Source organism: Cervus elaphus, chromosome 5 (assembly GCF_910594005.1).
Source record: "Cervus elaphus chromosome 5, mCerEla1.1, whole genome shotgun sequence".
Classification (NCBI taxonomy): Eukaryota; Metazoa; Chordata; class Mammalia; order Artiodactyla; family Cervidae; genus Cervus; species Cervus elaphus.
The window spans coordinates 128,637,805-128,659,082 of record NC_057819.1 but is presented as its reverse complement, the minus strand read 5'-3'; the positions used below and the strand labels follow the sequence as shown (position 1 = coordinate 128,659,082).

The 21,278-nt window shown below is 49.7% G+C and overlaps 1 long non-coding RNA gene across 4 annotated transcripts in view; it reads right to left on the bottom strand.

Annotated features, from left to right (window-relative positions):
• The window catches only part of LOC122695569, a 39,626-nt gene that overhangs the window by 8,737 nt on the left and 9,611 nt on the right, over positions 1–21,278 (bottom strand). Inside the window, exons 2-3 of one of the 4 annotated variants that reach the window (XR_006341409.1) lie at positions 19,305–20,330; positions 5,744–6,699 (exon numbers count right to left, since the gene is read on the bottom strand). This is a non-coding gene — a long non-coding RNA (uncharacterized LOC122695569). Of the gene's footprint in view, positions 1–5,743; positions 6,700–6,829; positions 9,762–12,542; positions 12,607–19,304; positions 20,331–21,278 lie in introns of those variants that run through there. The other 3 variants (XR_006341407.1, XR_006341410.1, XR_006341408.1) reach the window with 3 other exon arrangements.

Below are 21,278 nucleotides of genomic sequence, written 5' to 3'. Positions count from 1 at the left end.
TCTTTTCCCAACATCCGCCCAATTCCTTCACCGTGGCTCACCACCCTTTCTGCCCCAAATCCTTTCCAACAGCTTAAGTCCTTCCCTCTGTACACCTAGCGTGGTTCCTCTCATTCCGCCACTTGTAACTTAGGACTTCGCTCTCATTACCTCCTTCCAGACGTCCCCTTTCTGAATCTAGCTGGGTCCTCTGCATGCCCACTTGGCACGCACATCTGACCTGATCCCCACCTACAAACCCCATCTCTCCCAGGGGATCCAGAGGTCTGCAGTTTGCCAGATGCAATAATCCAGTGCGTGGTGCTGGGCACCCACAGTAATACCAGAGCCTGAGGTCCTCCCAGGACTGGCGGCTCAGATGGCCCCCAGAGCAGAATAACCTGAGCCGGCTGCCCTTTCCTTCTCGTGAGTGACTCAGCGGGAAGCTGGCCGACAGAAAACAAACCAAGTCCTGGATCTTGCAGAAGGGATAGCGAGCAAGGCCAAGGCCTTAGGCTGCGCGGGGCGAGCTACTGAGGCTAGCAGCAGAGCTGGACGCCGAAAAGATGCTCACCCTCACTTAGAACAAGAGTCGCATGAAAACTGTACCCAGGTCCCATGTTCCACCAAGCTGACTGGCAAACATCAAAGGTTTGATCACGCACTGAGTTGGCAAGGGTGGAGAAAGGCTTTTTCATGCTTTGCTAGCAGGATTGTAAACCCACACAATGTCTCTGGAGAGTAATTTGGCACTGTCTACTAAATGCACAAATTCCTTGACCCAGCAATTCCACTTCTGGACATACAGCTTCTAGTTATGCCTGCACATCGGTGAAGCGACAGGTGGCATTGCTTACAAGAAGGACGAGACTTGGAGGTGTTCTCCGTAGGTCCCCCCTCATGGTATGCCCAGGTGATGGAATACAGCAGCCAAAGAATCAGAACCATGGATGGACATGGAAACACAGCTCAGACACATGGTAACGTGGGAAGACACAAGAAAAGCAAAGCAGAAGAGCAGGTTATGGGGCTCACTGGTTTCCAGTCTCGATGAATGAATGAAACGGCATGCTACCATTTGGGTGAAAAGGGTGAGAAAAAACCATATATCTGCTTGTCTGGTTGAATGTGCTGAAGAATCTCTCTGGATGGATACCCAAAGAAACTGGTTTCATTGGTTTTGTTTTTTTTTAGGAACAAGCATTTTCATTATAGACCCTGTTTTATAACTTTAACCTTGTGAATTGTGTGAATATATTACATATAGAGAAAGAAAATATAGTGTTTAGAATATGTGCTCCCCACCTCCATAATGGAAAGGAATAACTCCCAGTGCTTGAGAGGCAAGCACTAGCTCCTGGATAACATGAGGTGATGGAGGTCTTACGTTCACATGGTGTGTTAGCTTCTAGTTTTTTAAAAAATCTTTTGTCCATGCTGCCGGGCCTGTGGAATCTTAAGTCCCCTGGCCAGGGAACAAATCCACACCCCCCACAGTGAAAGCACAGAGTCTCACCCACTGGAGCGCCCAGGAAGTCCTGTATTCATTCACTCTCTGACAGCAAAATGATCACAGCACTTCTGACTTACCCCACATAGTATTACCCCTTGCAAACATGTTTTTCATCAAGGTCAAATAACCTTTGATGAAAGGTCATATCTTTTCTTCTAAAGGTGGAGAGGGAACCTGTGTGGTCTTGTTCTGTGATTGTCAAGTCTGCATACACTGCCCTCCAATGCCCTGGTTTCTAGAACAGACAAAGCTGTGACTCAACACGGAAGCTAAGAGCAGAGTTGATGTGGGAGTGGATTCCCCCGGCTCCCGCTGGTCCCTCCAGAGCCTGGAGTGGGGACCACCCTCTCCCCACAGCCTACCTGGGACCGGAGACCGTCCTGGGACTGGGGACCTCACTGTCCTTCAGCCTCATCCACTCCCAGGTCCTCTGCTCTTGATGCCAGACCTGGGGCCCCCACGTTGCTCCCCTGTAAACTGGCGACTTCGCTCTCAGACCTGCCCATCTCGTGGAATTGTGGCGAGGCTCCAACGAGCAAGCACAGAAAACATCTGGACAGATACAACCCAGACTGGCTTCTGTGGGGAGTGGCATGGGGACAGCGGAGAAGAGGGGTCGGAGCACATGTCTTATCTTCAGCCAACTCTGATCTTACTTTGAATGTTTTAACAAGTATGAATTCCTTTGTGTGATTGGAAAAAAAAAAAGTTTGTAAAGGTTCACAGTAACTAAATATGGTAATGCAATAATTTCAGCCCTGATAAGCTCTCCTATGCCTATGTGTGGGTCGCTTGGCCCAGCTATGGATGCTTTTAGTTCAAGGATGCCAATGAAATCAGCTGGGATGGAGACCTGGGTTCCAGGGGAGGTGGGAGACAGAGGCATGGCTCCAGGTGGCTGGCCGGCTCCTCCCTTCCCCCTCTGAGCCCCCACGTATGAGACATATGCTTCTCCCTTGCTCTCTGGCCAGACCAGCTTGCAGGAAGGAGCCCTGGTTCCAGAGAGAGGGATGCTACGGAAAGAGTGGAGTCAGCACAGAGCACATTTTCAAAAAATCAATCGCCAGGGCAGCAGCCCACCAGAGTAAGAGGGCTGGGCGCCGGGGCCATCGTCCCAAGAAGCCAGCTTGCAGCTGGGGGTTCTGGGCATTCTGATAGCTCAGCAGACACTGGGGCCAGCCTTGGCCAACTGTATTCAGTGCCCAAGGGCACAGCGCGGGCCGGCACACCTTTACCAGGCGGCGAGGAGGAATGGGGCTGTGCGCATTTGTACTTGTTTATTTGCTGTTTGGAGCTCCTTGCACGTGGGTGGGGGTGCACACGTCCCCATGGGGTTGGAGTCTGCCCAGGACAAACCCTCCCTTGCTCACAGCCCCTCCCAGGTCTGGGAAAGCAGCTGGGGGCACAGTCCATGGAGGAGAACCCAGGAGACCTCAGGAGCAAGAAAAGGGACCAAATAAGGAGACCGCTGTTGTTCCTAACAGGGGGTCTCCACACCCACTGTTTTCCCATGATAGGAGGGCGGGTCCCCAGGATGACTGAAGAAGGGGGAGATGGGATGGCGGAGATCCGGAGCTCCTGAGTGCACCAGGTCACAGCTGAGCTCACATTTCAGTGCCTCTCACCCTTCTGGAATTTACCTCCTGCCCCCAGGCTCCGGCCGCAGTTATTCTGGGGCAAGGGGCCGGAAATTCTTGGTGTGCTGGGAACAAGTTCTGTCTTTTCCTCCTGAGCTGCCCAGGCCCTGGTGGACCAAGGGAACCGGTGGTTCTCTGCTGGGGTCTGCAGCTGCCCAGTGGCCAATGACAGCCTGAGGGCAGGAGTGAAAAATGACCCGGGGCCTGAGTCAGCACGGCTGAGACCGCTACCCACTCTCACCCTGAACAAGTCCAGCCCATCAGATTGGAGAGACACCCACACGCCACCTCCGACAGACAGCCTCCTACTCAAAACCTGAATCTCCTCTATCAGCCCAAACAGAGATCATCATGCAGAGGGCAGGGAGAGGCCTTCCCTAATTCAGAGGCCAATGGGTTTTTTTTGGTAAAGGGCCAAAGAGCACAGATTTTTGACTTAAAAAAAATTATGTATTTTAATTGGCTGTGCCGGGTCTTAGATTCAGCACTCAGGATCTATAGTTGCAGCATGTGAACTCTTAGTTGCAGCATATGGGATCTAGTTCCTGACCAGGGATCGAACCCAGGCCCATTGGGAGCTCAGAGTCTTAGCCTCTGGACCCCCAGGGAAGTCCCAAAGGTTTCTGACTTTTTGGCTACGTGGTCTCCATCACTGCCATTGCAGCATGAACACAGACAGACAATAATACATCAACACATGGGCGCAGCTGTGTTCCAATAAAACTGTATTTATAAAAACAGGCAGAGGGCCAGCCTTTGGCCTGTATGGTTTACTGACCCCTGTTGTAACTCACCAGACTCCTGCCCAGGCAGTTCAGAGCAGCCTTTAGGGCTAGCCGTCCTTCCTAAACCCTGGACCTGCTGTGGCTATCTTGAGTTCCCCAAGGGCCTGACTGTCCATCATTGCAGAGAGGACAGTTTTTGGTTTTTTTTTTTCAACACTTATTTACTTGACTGTGCCCAGTCTGAGTTGAAGCATGCAGGACCTTTAGTCGTGGCACGCAAACTCTTGGTTGCAGCGTGTGGGATCTAGTCCCCTGACTAGAGATCGAACCCAGGCCCCCTGCACTGTGTGCCGAGTCCTAGCCCCTGGACTACGAGGGACGTCCCGAGGAAAGTGTGTTAGCGGGGAGAGGAAGCAGATTTTTGCTGAACTGAGCCCCCCACGCTGACCCTGGGAAATCACTTCCCCTTTGCTCAGTTTAATTCGACCTGATCAGATGCCTCCCCTGTGAACACGTGTTTGTGGCTCCATAAATCTCCAAGGTAGGCCACTGAAAAAGATGAACACGGAGTGACCCATCTTCAGGGGCATGTGAGTCTAGAGAAAAAGCGGGAAGCCTGGGGAGAGGCCATGGGGCTTAGGATCAGCCTGCTGTGGGGAAAAAATGGGTTCAAGTCTCCGAGCTGCCGTCACTTACTAACCGAATGACCTTGGGCAAGTTACTTAATCTCTCTAAGCTTTATAGTTTCTTTGCTTTATAAAATAGAGATAAAAATAGTCCTTGGTTCCTGGAGCCCTGAGGTTTAGATCAGATTACCCATGTAAAGCATTTAACACCTAGTATGTTTGGGGGGCAGGGCTGCGACTGTGGCTATGACTGTTAGCTTACTTCTTCCATGTATCAGACCTGTGCTAGAGACCGCCAGGTTAAATCTTTTCTTTTTTTTTTTTTTGGCTGCTCCAGGTCTCTGTTGCAGCATGCAGGCTTTCCTTGTTACAGAGCACAGGCTGTGGAGCACAAGGGTTTAGCTGCCCCGAGGCGTGAGGGATGCCAGTTCCCCGACCAGGGATCAAACCTGCGTCTCCTGCATTGGAAGGTGGATTCTTAACCTACTTATGGGACCATCAGGGAAGCCCCTCTATGAGATAGCTCTTATTATTTCTGCGTTACAGGTGAGGAAACTGGGGGTTGAGAGAAGCAATGACTCCCCCAGGGCGTACAGAGTTAGTTACAGTCAAAAGGGAAGGGTGAAAAAAAATCTGAAAAAATAAAGGTATATATGTAGAATAACTGAATCACTGGGCTGAACACCTGAAAGCTAACACAACGTTGTAAACAAACTATCTTTTTCTGTGTGTGCTCAGTGGCTCAGTCGTGTCTGACTCTTTGCGACCCCATGGACTGTAGCCCGCCAGGCTCCCCTGTCCATGGGATTCTCCAGGCAAGAATACTGGAATGGGTTGCCATTTCCTTCTCCAGGGGATCGTCCCGACCCAGGAAACGAACCTGTGTCTGCTACATTGGTAGGCAGATTCTTTACCAGTGAGCCCCAGGGAAGCCCCAAGACCTTCATTACTCTGAACCTCACCATTTACCCTAAGACCATGAGACCCAGGCTATGTAAAGTCTCTCGGTTCCCCTAGGAGTGGAGCGCACAGTTCTTGAGGTGGTAGCCTATTCTGTTCTACCCTCTCCTGGCAGAGGATTAAAGCCTCTTCCTCTTTCTTCCAAACTCTGTCTCCGTATTTTTTATTCGCTGGGCAGAGAAAGCGGAGATTTTGGTGGCAACCAAAGGACCCAGGATGGGAGAAATCCGCTGGTGGACGAGCGTGGGTTGGGAAAGCTGGGGGATGTCATAGAGTTTAACACGAGCCACCGTGAGGACCAGGAATAGGGGTGGAGTCAGGAAATAAACAAGAGGAGAGGCTGGCCGAGCAGGGCTCCATTGCCTGAGAAGTGCACATACACGATGCCTGGTGACAAACTTTTTATTTAAGAGAGACAGGCCACTCGATGACGCATGGTTTGGTCGGCTTCTCCCTTCCACTTCAAGCTGCCCTCCCCGCCCCCACGCAGGAGCTTTGCCCGCACGGCTGTCCAGCGGACAAGCAGAAGCCACCCCAAGAAGCCATTCAACAGCTAGGTCAGGGCTGTGGTCAGACAAGGGCGTGCGGCCAGGCTGGATGGTGGCCTCGTACAGGCCTCCGAACTGTGGCCCTGACCTTGCTGCCCCAGGGCCGAGCTCTACAGGATTCCCGTGGCCCAGGGCAAGCCAGCAGCACCCGGGGGGCAGGTGCAGGGGCCTAAGGCTCCCCAGTAGGTTCTCCATTGAGGGGTTTCCCCCTGCCCCCCGACACTCCTCCAAAGGAGGAGTTGTCATAGCAACAGCCGATCGAAGCCAGGCAGCTCAGGAGTCTGAGTCGTGAGGACTGCCCCTTATTCTGGGTAGTAGCTTGTGTCAGAGACGGTGGCTGTCAATTCCCGCCCTCCTTATAGGTACACACCGCTCCCCTCTCAAGAGCTAGAGTCCATTTCTCCACGGGCTTGTGGCCACACTGCCTTGTGGCTGCTTTGACTGACAGGATATGGCACAAGCGATGCTGAGCCAACTCTCGAGAGGACTGGCCATTTCTTTTTTCTTTAAAAAAAAAAAATTATTTATCTGCCACACCTGGTTTTAACTTCGAGGTCTTCAATCTCTGTTGTGGCATGCTGGATCTTTAGTTGTGGGCATGTAGGATCTACTTCTCAGATCAAGGATGGGACCTGGGCCCCCTGTGTTGGGAGCATAGAGTCTTAGCCACTGGAACAGCATGGAAGTTCCAAGACTGGGTATTTCCACCTGCTTTTGGAGTTGTGAAAGTGAAGTGAAAAGTGTTAGTCACTCAGTTGTGTCTGACTTTGCAGCCCCATGGCCTATAGCCCCCCAGGCTCCTTTATCCATCGGAGTCTCCAGGCAAGAATACTGGAGTGGGTTGCCATGCCCTTCTCCAGGGGATCTTCCCACTCCGGGGATCGAACCTGGGTCTCCTGCTTTGCAGGCCGAGTCTTTACTGTCTGAGCCGCCAGGGAAGCCCCTTGGAGCTGTGAGCTGCCACTTAAGAAGCTGGGCCGTCCCCCTGGACAGAGAGGCTACGTGGGGGTGGGCCCTGACCACCCGACATCCCGTCCAGGGGGGCCTTCAGACGACCGCGGCCCCAGCTGCTCCCTCATTACAGCTGCACAGAGGCCCCCACCCCATGGTCGAGTGAGAATGGGCCAGCGGAACCCTGTCAAGCCGCACAACGTTGAGAGATCAAAAGACTGCTTTAAAGCTACTACATTTGGGGGTAGCTTGTTTACAAAGCTCTCAGTGGTAGGAATACCCTGAAAGAGTCACCCAGTCTTATTCACTGGCTACTTCAGGGCAAAAGAAAGCCCCTCCAAAACACCCAGACTCCAAGCCCACGGTCCCTCACTGATGATTCCACCCACCCAATGGGCTCCCTTGGTGGTAACTGGCCTTGGGAACAGGGCTGAGTTGATGGGAGGTGCTGCTCTTTCTAGGGTTGGTAGGAAACCTTTACATTAAAATCAACAAATATTTGTCAAGCAGCTAGGAGGTTCATGGCACTCTGAAGAGCTCAGAGAGACATACGACACTGCTTATTTGAAGAGCATTAAACAGCTTAGCGAGCAAGCTACCTTATTGAACCTCATTTCACCCGTGACGACGGTGAAAGGAGAGAGGCTGGCATGATTCATTCTGTTATTGAACAAGAAAACACACACAAGACCACACAGATAGAAGTGGCAGGGCCAGGGCTGGGAGCCAGGGCACCTGACTGCCCATCCCCAGGCCGCCTTTGCACAGCACGTTATTGTCTGTGAACCTTTTGGATAGCGGTCTGGGGTGGGTCAGGCCCTTCTCAGGTCAAAAGAACAAAACACTGGAGAAGAGAAAGTGACCCCAGGTTCCCTGTTCATGTTATGATTACAGACCCTGAAGTCACTTTCCTGGGTTCTGCCCTTGGACTGCCCAGGTGGCGCTGGTGGTAAAGAACCCACCTGCCAAATACAGGAGACATAAGAGATGCGGGCTGCATCCCTGGGTCAGGTAGATCCCCTGAAGAAGGGAATGGCAGCCCACTCTGGTATTCTTGCCTGGAGAATCCCATGGACAGAGGAGCCTGGTTTGCTACAGTCCATGGGTTCGCAAAGAGTCAGACAGGACTGAAGCTGACTTAGCCTGCTCGCACATCCTTGGTTGTAACAATGTGGCAGTTGCTTACCTTGCTCAGCCTATCTCTCTGTGAAGGGGAATGCTCTCTCTCTTCTGCAGAGAGCTGCTGTGACCCCGGGGAGAGGGCGAGCATTTGTGAATGGCAGAGCAGGAGGAAGCGGCCCCTGTAATGCTGGAAACTAAGTTACAAACCACAAGCTCTCTGCCTCACTCTGCATGAATGCACTGACCTCCCCCGGCAGCCATGCTGTGAGGAAGCCCAAACCAGCCCACAGAGGGGGAACTGCCCAGACAAGCCCTTCCTGAATTCCTAACCCAGAAGAAACACAGGAGATGCTTGTTGCTTGAAGTCACTATATTTAGGGGTTATTTGCTGCATAGCAACAGATAACCAGAACCGGTGGGGTTGGGGCTGGGGGAGTTAGTGGGTTGAATGGCATTTATCTCTCCCCTTCTCCTCTACTGGAAAAAAAAAAATAGATACGTCCATTTGGAACTTTTGGAATAAGGATCTTTGCAGATTTAATTAAGATAAACATCTTGAGGGAGTCCCCTAGAGGTCCAGTGGTTCCGACTTGGTGCTTTCACTCTGCCGTGACCAGAGTTCAATCCCTGGTTGGGTAACTGAGACCTCGGAAGCCCTACCGAATGGGCAGGAAAAAAAAGATAAAGATCTTGAAACGAGATCATCCTGAATTGGGATAGGCCCTCCATCCAGTGACAAGTGTCCTTCTAAGAGACAGAAAAGAAGACACAGAGAGTCAGGTCATGTGAAGCCAGAGTCAGAGACTAGAATGAGGCTGTCACCAGCCAAGGAGTGCCTGGAGCCCCCCGGAGCTATAAAAGGAAAGGGAAGAAAGAAAAATAAATAAAAATAAGAGTCAAGGAGGGATCCTCTCCCAGGAGCCGTCAGCGGGTGCCTGAGCCACAAGGGGTTACTTGTTGCTTTCTGAACCCACCAAGACCCCACAGCCTCCAGGTCTCCTCTCATGCTTGGAATTCCTTTCCATCCTGCCCTTGCATTCCTTTCATTGTTCCCAGTCCAGCTCAGATCTCACCTCTTCTCTTACTCTCTCCTGGATTCCCGCACCCTCGTCCCCAGCATCCGTGGAGTCCCCTGGCTTCATCCCCAAGGTCCTGGTGCACTTCTGTGACTATCACCCCGCATCTCAGTGACTGTTGTCATTGATCTCATTGATTAGATTATGCGTGTCTGAAGGCAGAGACTGACTCGGTTTCCTTTACACCCTGCCTCTTGCACACACTTATCCAGCGTGTATCTGAAGACACGTGCCTGAGGAATCAGGAGGCTAGGGCAGAAAGGGTCCTGAAGGGATTTGCTGGAGGAGACTAATCAGAGGCAGGGCTGTGACGGGAAAGCCCTTCCCTCCTGGCGTTTTTCTTGCACGTTGACCAGCGGTGGGTTTGGCTTCAGAGTCGGTGAGCCCAGGAATGAGGGACTGAGCTGTGTTTCTTGAGGGGCGCCGGGACTCTGCCAGGAGACAATTTTTAGAGACACAGTGGCTTCAGAAACAGAGGGAGGAGACGTGGGCTGCGGAGATGTGTGGGGAAGTCAGGAGAGAAGGTTCTGGAGTAGAAGCAGCCTCTGGGAAACGTTAGACACAAAGTCTGTGGCCAGAATCTAGAATCCACTGGAATCCATGAGGAAGTTCCAATGATAGGACCTGGGAAAATGGCCAAGACATCAGGGACTTTTAAAGTGACCTTGAGACTTCCCTGGTAATACAGTGGTTAAAAATCTGAGCTACCAATGCAGGAGATGTGAGTTTGATCCCTGCTCAGGGAACTAAGATCCCACATGCCATGCGATGCAGCCAAAAAAGTAAAATAAAATAAAAAATAAAGTGCCCTAAAGAATTGTCCCTGTGCTGACATCACAATGCTGACTAGGCTGGCCATTCTAACCACTGGCTCCCATCACTGTTACTCCCACCAGCACCACTGTGATCTAAGACGATGCTTATTCCTATGTACAGGGTTTTACACATTACATAGCATGTGCCGGGGGTTGAATTAAGCCCCTCCACACCCCAAAAAGAGATATAGTGAAGTCCTAATACCTGGCAGCTGTCAAGGTGACCCTCTTTGGAAACAGAATTTTGCAGATGTTATCAAGTTAAGATGAAGTTATATTGGATGAGATTCCATCCAATCTGGGCTTCCCTGATGGCTCAGTCAGTAAAGAATCCTCCTGCAATGCAGGAGATCCGGATTTGATCTCTGGGTCGGGAGGATCTCCTGGAGAAGGAAATGGCAACCCACTCGAGTATTCTTGCCTGGGAAATCTCATGGACAGAGGAGCCTGGCAAGCTATAGTCCACGTGGTCGCAAAGAGTCAGACATGACTGAAGTAACTAGATCACTACCACGTGTCAATCCAGTGTGACAATGTCCTTATAAGAAAACCATGTGGGGACTTTCCTGGTGGTCTAATGGGTACAACTCCATGTTCTCAATGCAGGGGTACAGGTTTGATCCCTGGTGGGGCATGGCATGCCCCAGCATGCCATGGGGCAGCCAAAACAAAAAAAAAAACTTCCAAAGATTGCCAGCGACCACCAGTTGCTGGAAGAGACACGGACGACTCTGTCCCGGGAGCCACAGAGAGCCCAGGGCTCACCTGACTTTGGACTTCCAGCCCCAGGACTGTGAGAAGACACACTCCTGTGTGTGAAGCCACTGTCTCTGTGATTCAGCAGCCCTGGGAAACTCACTCCGCACGTTGACATCAGTCTCTTAATTTGATCCTCCCAACCACCCAGTTCCTTCCTATATGTTACTATCTGTGATAGCCAGCCTCCAAGATGGCCCCAGTGGTCCTGCTGCAGCAGAGGGAACTCTTTCCAGGGCCTGAGAGTGGGCTCTGGTCTACCACTTGGAAATGAATTGTCTAAGGAGACACATGAGCTGACAAGAAAGAGACTTTATTGGGAAGGGGCCTGGGGCAGAGAGCAGCAGGGTAAAGGAACCCAGGAGAACTGCTCTGCCTCGTGGCTCACAGTCGTGGGTTTTATGGTGATGGGATTCGTTTCTGGGTTTTCTTTGGCCAATCATTCTGACTTAGAGTCCTTCCTGGTGGTGCATGCATTGCTCAACCAGATGGATACCATCGAGAGGGACTCTGGGAGGTGGCAGGACATGTGGCAGATAGGTCAGATGTAAAGAATGCCTGAAATGCGGGAGACCTGGGTTCGATCCCTGAGTTGGAAAGATCCCCTGGAAGAGGGGATGGCAACCCACTCCCGTATTCTTGCCTGGGAAATCCCATGGACAGAGGAGCCTGGTGGGCTACAGTCCGTGGGGAGGCAAAGAGTCGGACAGGACTGCGACTAACACACAGGACATGTATTATCTCCTGACCTTTCCTGAACTCTTCTGGTTGTTGGTGACTTATTAGTTCTGTGGTCCTTATCAGGACCTCAGGCAGTAAAATAACTCATGCAAATGATTACTCTGGTGCCTGGCCAGGGTAAGCAGTTTCAGTGACTGTGTTTCCCCAAACAGTCCCACCCCCTGACAGTCACCTGTCTGGGTAGTTCCCTTCCACACTGAATAAGGCTGACCTGCATACCTGTAAGCAGATAGTGTTAGGGTCCCTGGAGAAAGAGAACCAGGCCCAGCTTTCTCGATGGAAGTCTTTTTTTTTTTTTCTTGGCTGGGCCGCCTGATATGGGATGTGGGATCTTAATTCCCTGACCAGGGATTGAACCAAACCTGTGTCCCCTGCAGTGGAAACGTGGAATCTTAACCACTGGACCACCAGGGAAATCCCAAAAAGTCATTTTTGGCCTAACCCATTTTGTGATCTACGCCTGGTCACAGTCCTTGCCTCTGAGCAGGTCTCAGTAATTAATGGTCTTCAGGGAACAAAGGAAAGCAGAAACAAAGGACTATTTTCAAGCAAGAGAATTAATAATAACAAAGATAATGCATCAGTTGTAAAGACTCCCAGTTCTCTTTCAATGGTAAAGATTAGTCTGAAGTATTCACAGATCAAGGGCCCTGAACTGAACTGAAGGGGCGACAATGACTTTTTTCTGACTGTCGTGACTTCAATCAACTAAAGCCTGGACTCTGTCCTCTGCTGCCCAAGCCCCTTCATGAATATGCATGTTCAGTTCAGTCACTCGGTCACGTCCCACTCTTTGCGACCCCATGAACCGCAGCCCGCCAGGCCTCCCTGTCCATCACCAACTCCCAGAGTCCACCCAAACCCATGTCAGTCGAGTCGGTGATGCCATCCAACCGTCTCATCCTCTGTTGTCCCCTTCTCCTCCTGCCCTCAATCTTTCCCAGCATCAGGGTCTTTTCCAATGAGTCAGCTCTTTGCATCAGGTGGCCAAAGTATTGGAGTTTCAGCTTCAACATCAGTCCTTCCAATGAACACCCAGGACTGATTTCCTTGAGGATTGACAGATTGGATCTCCTTGCAGTCCAAGGGACTCTCAAGAGTCTTCTCCAACACCACAGTTCAAAAGCATCAATTCTTCTGCGTTCATGTACCCTTAGCTTAAAAAAAAAAAAAAAAAACCCTGTCACTAAGTCCTGTCTGACTCTTTGTGATCCCATGGACTGTAGCCTGCCAGGCTCCTCTGTCCATGGGATTTCCCGGGCAAGAATACTGGAGTGTGTTGCCATTTCCTTCTCCAGGTGATCTTACCTGGCCTAGTGATAGAACCCCTGTCTCCTATGTCTCCTGCATTGCAGGCAGATTCTTTACCCACTGAGCCATCACGGGAAGCCCACTTAGCTTAAAACTTCTACAGATTTGTTGTTCAGAGAGACACTGCTTTGGGAAAGATCCCAGGTGTTCTCTTTACCTGCTGCAAGTAATAAATTCTTTCTTCTTTGGCTTGGTTGTGTCTTTTGGCTCAAACACCCACCAAGAGGCGAACTCAGTTTTTGGATAACATAACCAATAAGATCTTGCAGAAATAACAGTGCATGCCTTCTCTGGATCAGTCACTGGGTTCAGTTTCTGCCTTGCTCTCTCTTGGAACGCTGGCACTGGGAAAAGCCCAGAGCCCAAGGCCACTCGGTCTGTGGCGAGTTCATGTGATAAGGAACTGAGACCTCCAGCCAACAATCAGCCCCACATGAGGGCACTGTCGTGGGAGCAGATCCCGCAGCCCCAGTCCTGCTGTGATGAAATAGGAAGGAAGGGGGCAGGGCACAACCTTTGAAAGAATGACAGAGCCCGAGGACACAACACAATACAGACTGTACACTGTCACCCTGCTTATTTAACTTGTGTGTAGAGCACATCACGAGAAATGTCGGGCTGGATGAAGCACAGCTGGAATCAAGTTTGCTGGGAGAAGTATCAATCACCTCAGATACCCAGATGACACCACCCTCATGGCAGAAAGCAAAGAGGAACTGAGGAGCCTCTTGACAAAAGTGAAAGAGGAGGGAGGAAAAGCCGGCTTAAAACTCAACATTCAAAAAGCTAAGATCATGGCATCCAGTCCCATCACTTCATGCAAATAGATGGGGACAGAATGGAAACAGTGACAGACTTTATTTTCTTAGGCTCCAAAATCACTGCAGATGGTGACTGCAGCCCTGAAGTTAAAAGACACTTGCTCCTTGGAGGAAAAGCTGAAACTGTTTACCGCAGATTGGGACTCGAACCCATGTGCTAGGATTGAACCTAGCCAAAACCCTGCTTGGGACTCAAACCCAGACAAAACCCACAGTACCTGGTTTCAGAACCTAATGAAGCTCAGGTACTTGATGTCTCATCATAGAAGGAATTTAGTGGGAGACAAAGTGATAGGGAAGAAATGGATTTATTCAGATACAGCGAGAAACACACTCCACAGACAGAGTGTGGGCCATCGCAGAGGGCGAATGTGGCCGTGAAATTTGCCGTGGTTAGTTTTTATAGGCTGGGAAAGATTGAAGGCAGGAGGAGAAGGGGACGACAGAGGATGAGATGGTTGGATGGCATCACCGACTCAATGAGTTTGAGTAAGCTCCAGGAGTTGGTGATGGACCGGGAGGCCTGGAGTGCTGCAGTCCATGGGATTGCGAAGAGTCAGACACGACTGAGTGACTGAACTGAACTGAATTTCATATGCTAATGAGCGGGCATGTGCCCCGACCAGTAACGCTGAAGAAGCTGACGTTGAATGGTTCTATGAAGACCTACAAGACCTTTTAGAACTAACACCCAAAAAAGATGTCCTTTTCATTACAGGGGACTGGAATGCAAAAGTAGGAAGTCAAGAGACACCTGGAAGAACAGGCAGATTTGGCCTTGGAGTATGGAATGAAGCAGGGCAAAGGCTAATAGAGTTTTACCAAGAGAACACACTGGTCATAGCAAACACCCTCTTCCAACAACAGAAGAGAAGACTCTACACATGGACATCACCAGATGGTCAACACCAAAATCAGAGTGATTATATTCTTTGCAGCCAAAGATGGAGAAGCTCTATACAGTCAGCAAAAACAAGACCGGGAGCTGACTGTGGCTCAGATCATGAACTCCTTATTGCCAAATTCGGACTTAAATTGGAGAAAGTAGGGAAAACCACTAGACCATTCAGGTAGACCCAAATCGAATCCCTTATGACTATACAGTGGAAGTGAGAAATAGATTTAAGGGACTAAATCTGATAGAGTGCCTGATGAACTATGGACGGAGGTTCATGACACTGTACAGGCGACAGGGATCAAGACCATCCCCATGGAAAAGAAATGCAAAAAAGCAAAATGGCTGTCTGAGGAGGCCTTACAAATAGCTGTGAAAAGAAAGGAAGCAAAAAGCAAAGGAGAAAAGGAAAGATATTCCCATTTGAATGCTGAGTTCCAAAGAAGAGCAAGGAGAGATAAGAAAGCCTTCCTCAGCGATCAATGCAAAGAAATAGAGGAAAACAACAGAATGGGAAAGACTAAAGATCTCTTCAAGAAAATTAGAGATACCAAGGGAACATTTCCTGCAAAGATGAGCTCGATAAAGGACAGAAATGGTATGGACCTAACAGAAACAGAAGATATTAAGAAGAGATGGCAAGAATACACAGAAGAACTGTACAAAAAAGATCTTCACGATCCAGATAATCATGATGGTGTGATCACTCTCCTAGAGTCAGACATCCTGGAATGTGAAGTCAAGTGGGCCTTAGAAAGCATCACTACGAACAAAGCTAGTGGAGGTGATGGAATTCCAGTTGAGCTATTTCAAATCCTGAAAGATGATGCTGTGAAAGTGCTGCACTGAATATGCCAGCAAATTTGGAAAACTCAGCAGTGGCCACTGGACTGGAAAAGGTCAGTGTTCATTCCAATCCCAAAGAATGATCAAACTATTGCAAAATTGCACTCATCTCACACGCTAGTAAAGTAATGCTCAAAATTCTCCAAGTCAGGCTTCAACAATACGTGAACTGTGAACTTCCAGATGTTCAAGCTCATTTTAGAAAAGGCAGAGGAACCAGAGATCAAATTGCCAACATCTGCTGGATCATCGAAAAAGCAAGAGAGTTTCAGAAAAACATCTATTTTTGCGTTATTGACTATGCCAAAGCCGTTGACTGTGTGGATCACAATAAACTGTGGAAAATTCTGAAAGAGATGGGAATACCAGACCACCTGATCTGCCTCTTGAGAAACCTATATGCAGGTCAGGAAGCAACAGTTAGAAATGGACATGGAACAACAGACTGGTTCCAAATAGGAAAAGGAGTATGTCAAGGCTGTATATTGTCTCGCTGCTTATTTAACTTATACGCAGAGTACATCATGAGAAATGCTGGGCTGGAAGAAGCACAAGCTGGAATCAAGATCGCCGAGAGAAATATAAATAACCTCAGATATGCAGATGACACCACCCTTATGGCAGAAAATGAAGAGGAACTAAAAAGCCTCTTGATGAAAGTGTAAGAGGAGAGTGAAAAAGTTGGCTTAAAGCTCAACGTTCAGAAAACAAAGATCATGGCATCTGGTCCCATCACTTCATGGGAAATAGATGGGGAAACAGTGGAAACAGTGTCAGACTTTATTTTTCTGGGCTCCAAAATCACTGCAGATGGTGATTGCAGCCATGAAATTAAAAGATGCTTACTCCTTGGAAGGAAAGTTATGACCAACCTCGATAGCATATTAAAAAGCAGAGATATTACTTTGTCAACAAAGGTCTGTCCAGTCAAAGCTATGGTTTTTCCAGCGGTCATGTATGGATGTGAGAGTTGGACTGTGAAGAAAGCTAAGTACCAAAGAATACTCTTTGAGAGTCCCCTGGACTGCAAGGAGATCCAACCAGTCCATCCTAAAGGAGATCAGCCCTGGGTGTTCATTGGAAGGACTGATGCTGAAGCTGCAGCTCCAATACTTTGGCCATCTGATGGGAAGAACTGACTCACTGGAAAAGACCCTGATGCTGGGAAAGACTGAAGGCAGGAGGAGAAGGGGACAACAGAGGATGAAACGGTGGGATGGCATCACCAAGCCAATGGACATGAGTTGGAGCAAACTCCGGGAGCTGGTGATCGACAGGGAAGCTTGGCATGCTGCAGTCCACGGGGTGGCAAAGAGTTGGACACGACTGAGCAACTGAACTGAACTGACCCGAGGGCACAACAGAAACTGATTAGAATCATATGAGTCCCAAGATGGCAGACAAGTCAACTTCAACTAGACCTCGATCCTCAATATATGCTCATCATAATGCATCAGCAAGCCAAATGACACACCCAAAGTCGCTTTGATAGTTCCAAGGCCAGCCATCAAAGACCAAAAGGTGGGCGGCGGCGCAATTCCCTGGAAATCTCCACCCCTTCCCTAAAATAGTTGGAATAATCCTCCCACTCATTAGCTTATGAGATTACCCAGACCATAACAGCTAACCACACCACATTTCAAGGCCACACTAACTCTCTGCAATGGCCCACACTCTGGCTGCTTCTCACTAAATAAATCCACTTCTTACCTATCACTCTGTCTCTTACTGAATTCTTTCTGCGATGAGATATCAAGAATCTGAGCTTCATTAGGTACCAAAATGTGGTCTGTGATCTCAGTCAGAAGACTGTAGGTTCTGGCTGGGTTCAAGTACCAGCCTCATGGGTTTGAGTCCCAAACCAGGTTTTGGCTGAGATCGAGACCCAGCATGTGGGTTCAAGCCTTAATCTGCGGTGAACGATTTCAACCAGATGAATCTGCCGCCCCAGCCAACATCTTGGCTGCAGTCTCATGAGAAACTCCAGACCAGATCTCCTAGGTAATCCATTCCTTGATCCCTGACTCCTGGATACAGAGCCATAACAAATACTTATTGCTTTTAAGCCACTAGATTTCACAGGACAGCAAATACGCCAGGCTCCTCTATCCATGGGATTTCCCAGGCAAGAATACTGGAGTGGATTGTCATTTCCTTCTCCAGGGGATCTTCTGGACCCAGAGATCCAACCCGCAGCTCCTTCGTTGGCAGGCAGGTTCTTTACCACAGAGCAGCCAGAGTAAGCATTAGCTATTGTTATTATCGAGTCTTCATGGCTGTACCACCAGCTACTCAGTGATCAGGCTGAGTCCTGGACCCGGGTTTCCTGACTCCCTGCCTAGCGCTCATAGTTTAACTGAAGGGCTGGGGAAGTCAGATGCTCTGTGAGTCTGTAATTTCTATCCCTCTCTCCCCCAGCAGCCGGTTGTTTCAGCTGCAAGCACCATCAACAGCTGGCTGCACACGTTGTGCGAGGGGTGGGAGACAGCCCGTGGGGGCCAGGCTGTAGCTCTTGTCCGGGGCCCTGGGGAGACCCCCTCAGTCTTTGCAGGAGAAGCATCAGAAACGCAGCGGCAGACTGGGCCCCCCTCTGAGGGGCTGTTCGAGGCCACATTTCACTGCCAGGGTGGGTCTAAGAACTGGAACGAGTCTTTGTTTTCAGCCCTGGTTAGGAATGGCCCGAGAGCGAGCAGGACAACTGTTTTGAAATGCAATACAGTATTAGGGCGAAAGGGCTGTCGGGAGGAAATCTCGGTGCCGGCTGCTTTCGTTCAAGCAGATCAAAATGACCTTGGACGAGCAGAGGTCCGGGAACCACGGGCTCCCTCTAGGAGAAGTCCCCACTCCCCTTCTTCCCCCTTAAGTTAGTGGCTCCTACCTCCACCTGAGAGCAGCAAACAGCAAATGCTTGTAGTGAAATGAGGCAATGGGGGAAAAAAAAGAAATAAGAAAAAGCAGTGGCATTTGAAATTTCCTTCTGAATGAGCAGTATCATCTATGAAAATTGGATGCAAAGAATCTGCAGGTGTGCCTCCTCATGGCAAGTGGAGCCCTCTGGGAAACATCAAGGGAGGTTACTGGGCGTGGTTTCCCCAAGAATTTCACTAAAGAGTGGTAGAATATACCCCAAAATACGCCTCTCAGGCACAGGGACTATTCTGAGAAACAGCACACGCAGGAGAAACTCTGAAGGCAGAGCCACAATTACCCTTTGGCAAGGGAAATTCCTATTTATGAAAGAAATCGCCATTTGCAGAGGCGTCTTCCTCTCCCTGCCAGGAAGAAGATGGCAACTCTAAATCCTGACAGTCTTATCAATGGAGGAGGTGTTGACAGAAAACTGCGTAACCTTCCTCTTGTGGATCCTGCCTTTCTTGGTTACGTCCCCCTAAGCAGTCTCCCTCACACCTCTCTTTTGTCTTAAGCGGAAGACAGCAAGTCAGAATTCTGAGCTACCTCTTTGAGTTACTCACTTTCCCCTCTGGTTATGCCCACATGTGTGAGCTTCCCCGATGGCTCAGTAGGTAAAGAATTGGCCTGCAAAGCAGGAGATTTAGGAGAAGACGCAGGAGACCAAGGTTTGATTCCTGGGTTGGGAAGCTCCCCTGGAGAAGGAAACGGAAACCCACTCTAGGATTCTTGCCTGGAGAAATCCTATGGACAGAGGAGTCTGGTGGGCGACAGTCCATGCGGGTCCCAAAGAGTGGGACACCACTGAGCATGGACACATCCCCCGTGTGGACACAAGCTGTGCTGCTGCTGCTGCTAAGTCGCTTCAAAGTCGTGTCTGACTCTTAGCGACCCCATGGACCGCAGCTTACCAGGCTCCTCCGTCCGTGGGATTCTCCAGGCAAGAGTACTGGAGTGGGTTGCCATTGCCTTCTCCAGTACACAAGGTGTACATGTTAATAAATGTGTCCCGTGTGTGTGTCTTTCGTTACAGAGTTTACAGCAGAACTTAGGAGAGCGGAGGGAAACTTACTCTTTCCTCCTCTCTTTCACTTTGACCTAAGATGTCCCATGACAGCATCCAAGGCCTTCACTTGAGCTGCTTGCTTTTTCTCTGAAGCTCTACCAGGTCCAAAAGGAGGAGTCTAGGTGAGAATGTTACTGAATCCAAGCTCAGGGCAGGAGATGAGGTGTTGAGGCAAGAAATAGCGAATCCATTCGACTTTATTCAGAAAGCCAGGCATCCGAGAAGATGGCAGATTCGTGTCCTAGAGTACCATCTTATCGGAGTCTTTGATGCCAGTTTCTTTTATAAAACAGAGAGGGGGAGGAGATGAGGAAGTAAACAGGCTGTAAGTCTTGCAGAATATCTGCTGGCTTGGTCAGCATCGGGGACAGGATGTGTTAATTTCTTCTTTTCTGCAGTCATTCACAGGTGGGCAGGGCTCCCCAGGCAGGCCATTATGTATGGTGACAGCTATAGACAGCATCCTATCTAACAAAAGCCATCGAGAGCAAAAGTAAAGTGAAAGAAATGGATCCAACACGAAGTCAGATTCCATTCTCCCCTGTTTACAAGAAGGGGCAAGACCAGACACCAACAGAAAATAATTCAACCATAACTGCCTCTGATCTCCAGGGAAAGGAAGCCCTGAAAAGTATTTCTTTGGGGGCTGGCTCACATTTTCTTGCCTTCTGCTCCCTTCCCACCTCTGGGATCCTCATCTTTCAACAGGCAAGAGTCCAGGGGCTTCAGTTTATGGGTCAGGCCAATGCCCGTCATGACAACATCATCCCCCCAAGGGCTCCACGCCTTAACGCACTCTCCTCACTTCACTCCCCAAGAAAACTCAGCTCCCAGGAGGGCGTGCATTTAATCAGGCAGCTCTGCGATCATTTACTCTCCAGTCATCTGCTTCTCCACTCCTGAGCCCCAGTTCTGCTCATCGCTTATGTTCCTGGGAAGTATTTGCTTGTCTCCAAGACAGATTTGTATTTCAGTGGCTCTCAAATTCTATTAGACACAACAATCACTTGGAGAACTTCCTAAAATCAGAGTCTGAAAAAAAAAAAACACACAGAAAAATAAAATACAGAGTCTGAAAAAGAAAATACAGAGCCTGGGTAGATTCATAAGACCTACCTTTTTTTTTTTTTTATATTAGAATATAGTTGATTAATGTTGTGATAGTTTCAACGGCAGAGCAAAGTGATCCTATACAAATACAAGTATCCATTCTTTTTCAAATTCTTTTCTCATTTGTTTAGTTGTTAAGTCCCACCCGACCCTCTGCGACCCTATGAACCACAGCACTCCTGGCTCCTCCGCCCTCCGCTATCTCCCGGAGTTTGCTCAAATTCTTGTCCATTGAGTCAGTGATGCTATCTAACCCTTACAGAATGTTAAGCGGAGTTCCCCGTGTTATAGAAAATGTATAGTCTTGATAGTACGCCTCAGGCTATGATCAACTCCAGGATAACTTTAGGTTATCTTAAACGCAGGAACCATGCCTCTAATTGGAATGATCTCAGACCTGGCTGGAAAATATTCGGGACAGGAGCACCAAACAAAGCGAGAGAAGCCCAGCAGTGACTTCCGGACCCTCGGTCACGCCTTCAGCACAGGAGAGCCAAAGCGTGGACGCGCCACAGCGGGACAGGAAGCTGCACCACTCTCCTTTTCTGGAACGCATCCCTCCTGGATGCCCTCTGCGCTTCCCACTCTGGCCCCAGCCTCCTGTTGCAGGAGGGGGACTCCTTCCAGAGCTGGGCTCCTGTCTATAATACTTGGAAATGACTTGCCCGAGCAGACCACACGCTGACAAAGCAAGAGACGTTACTGGGAAGGGGCGCCTGGGTGGAGAGCTGGCGGGTCAGGGAACCCCGAAGAACTGCTCTGCTCTTGGAGTCTTGGGTTTTATGGTGATGGGATTAGTTTGGGGGTTGTCTCAGGCCAATCACTCTGACACAGGCGCCTTCCTGGTGGCGTGTGCCCCGCTCAGCCAAG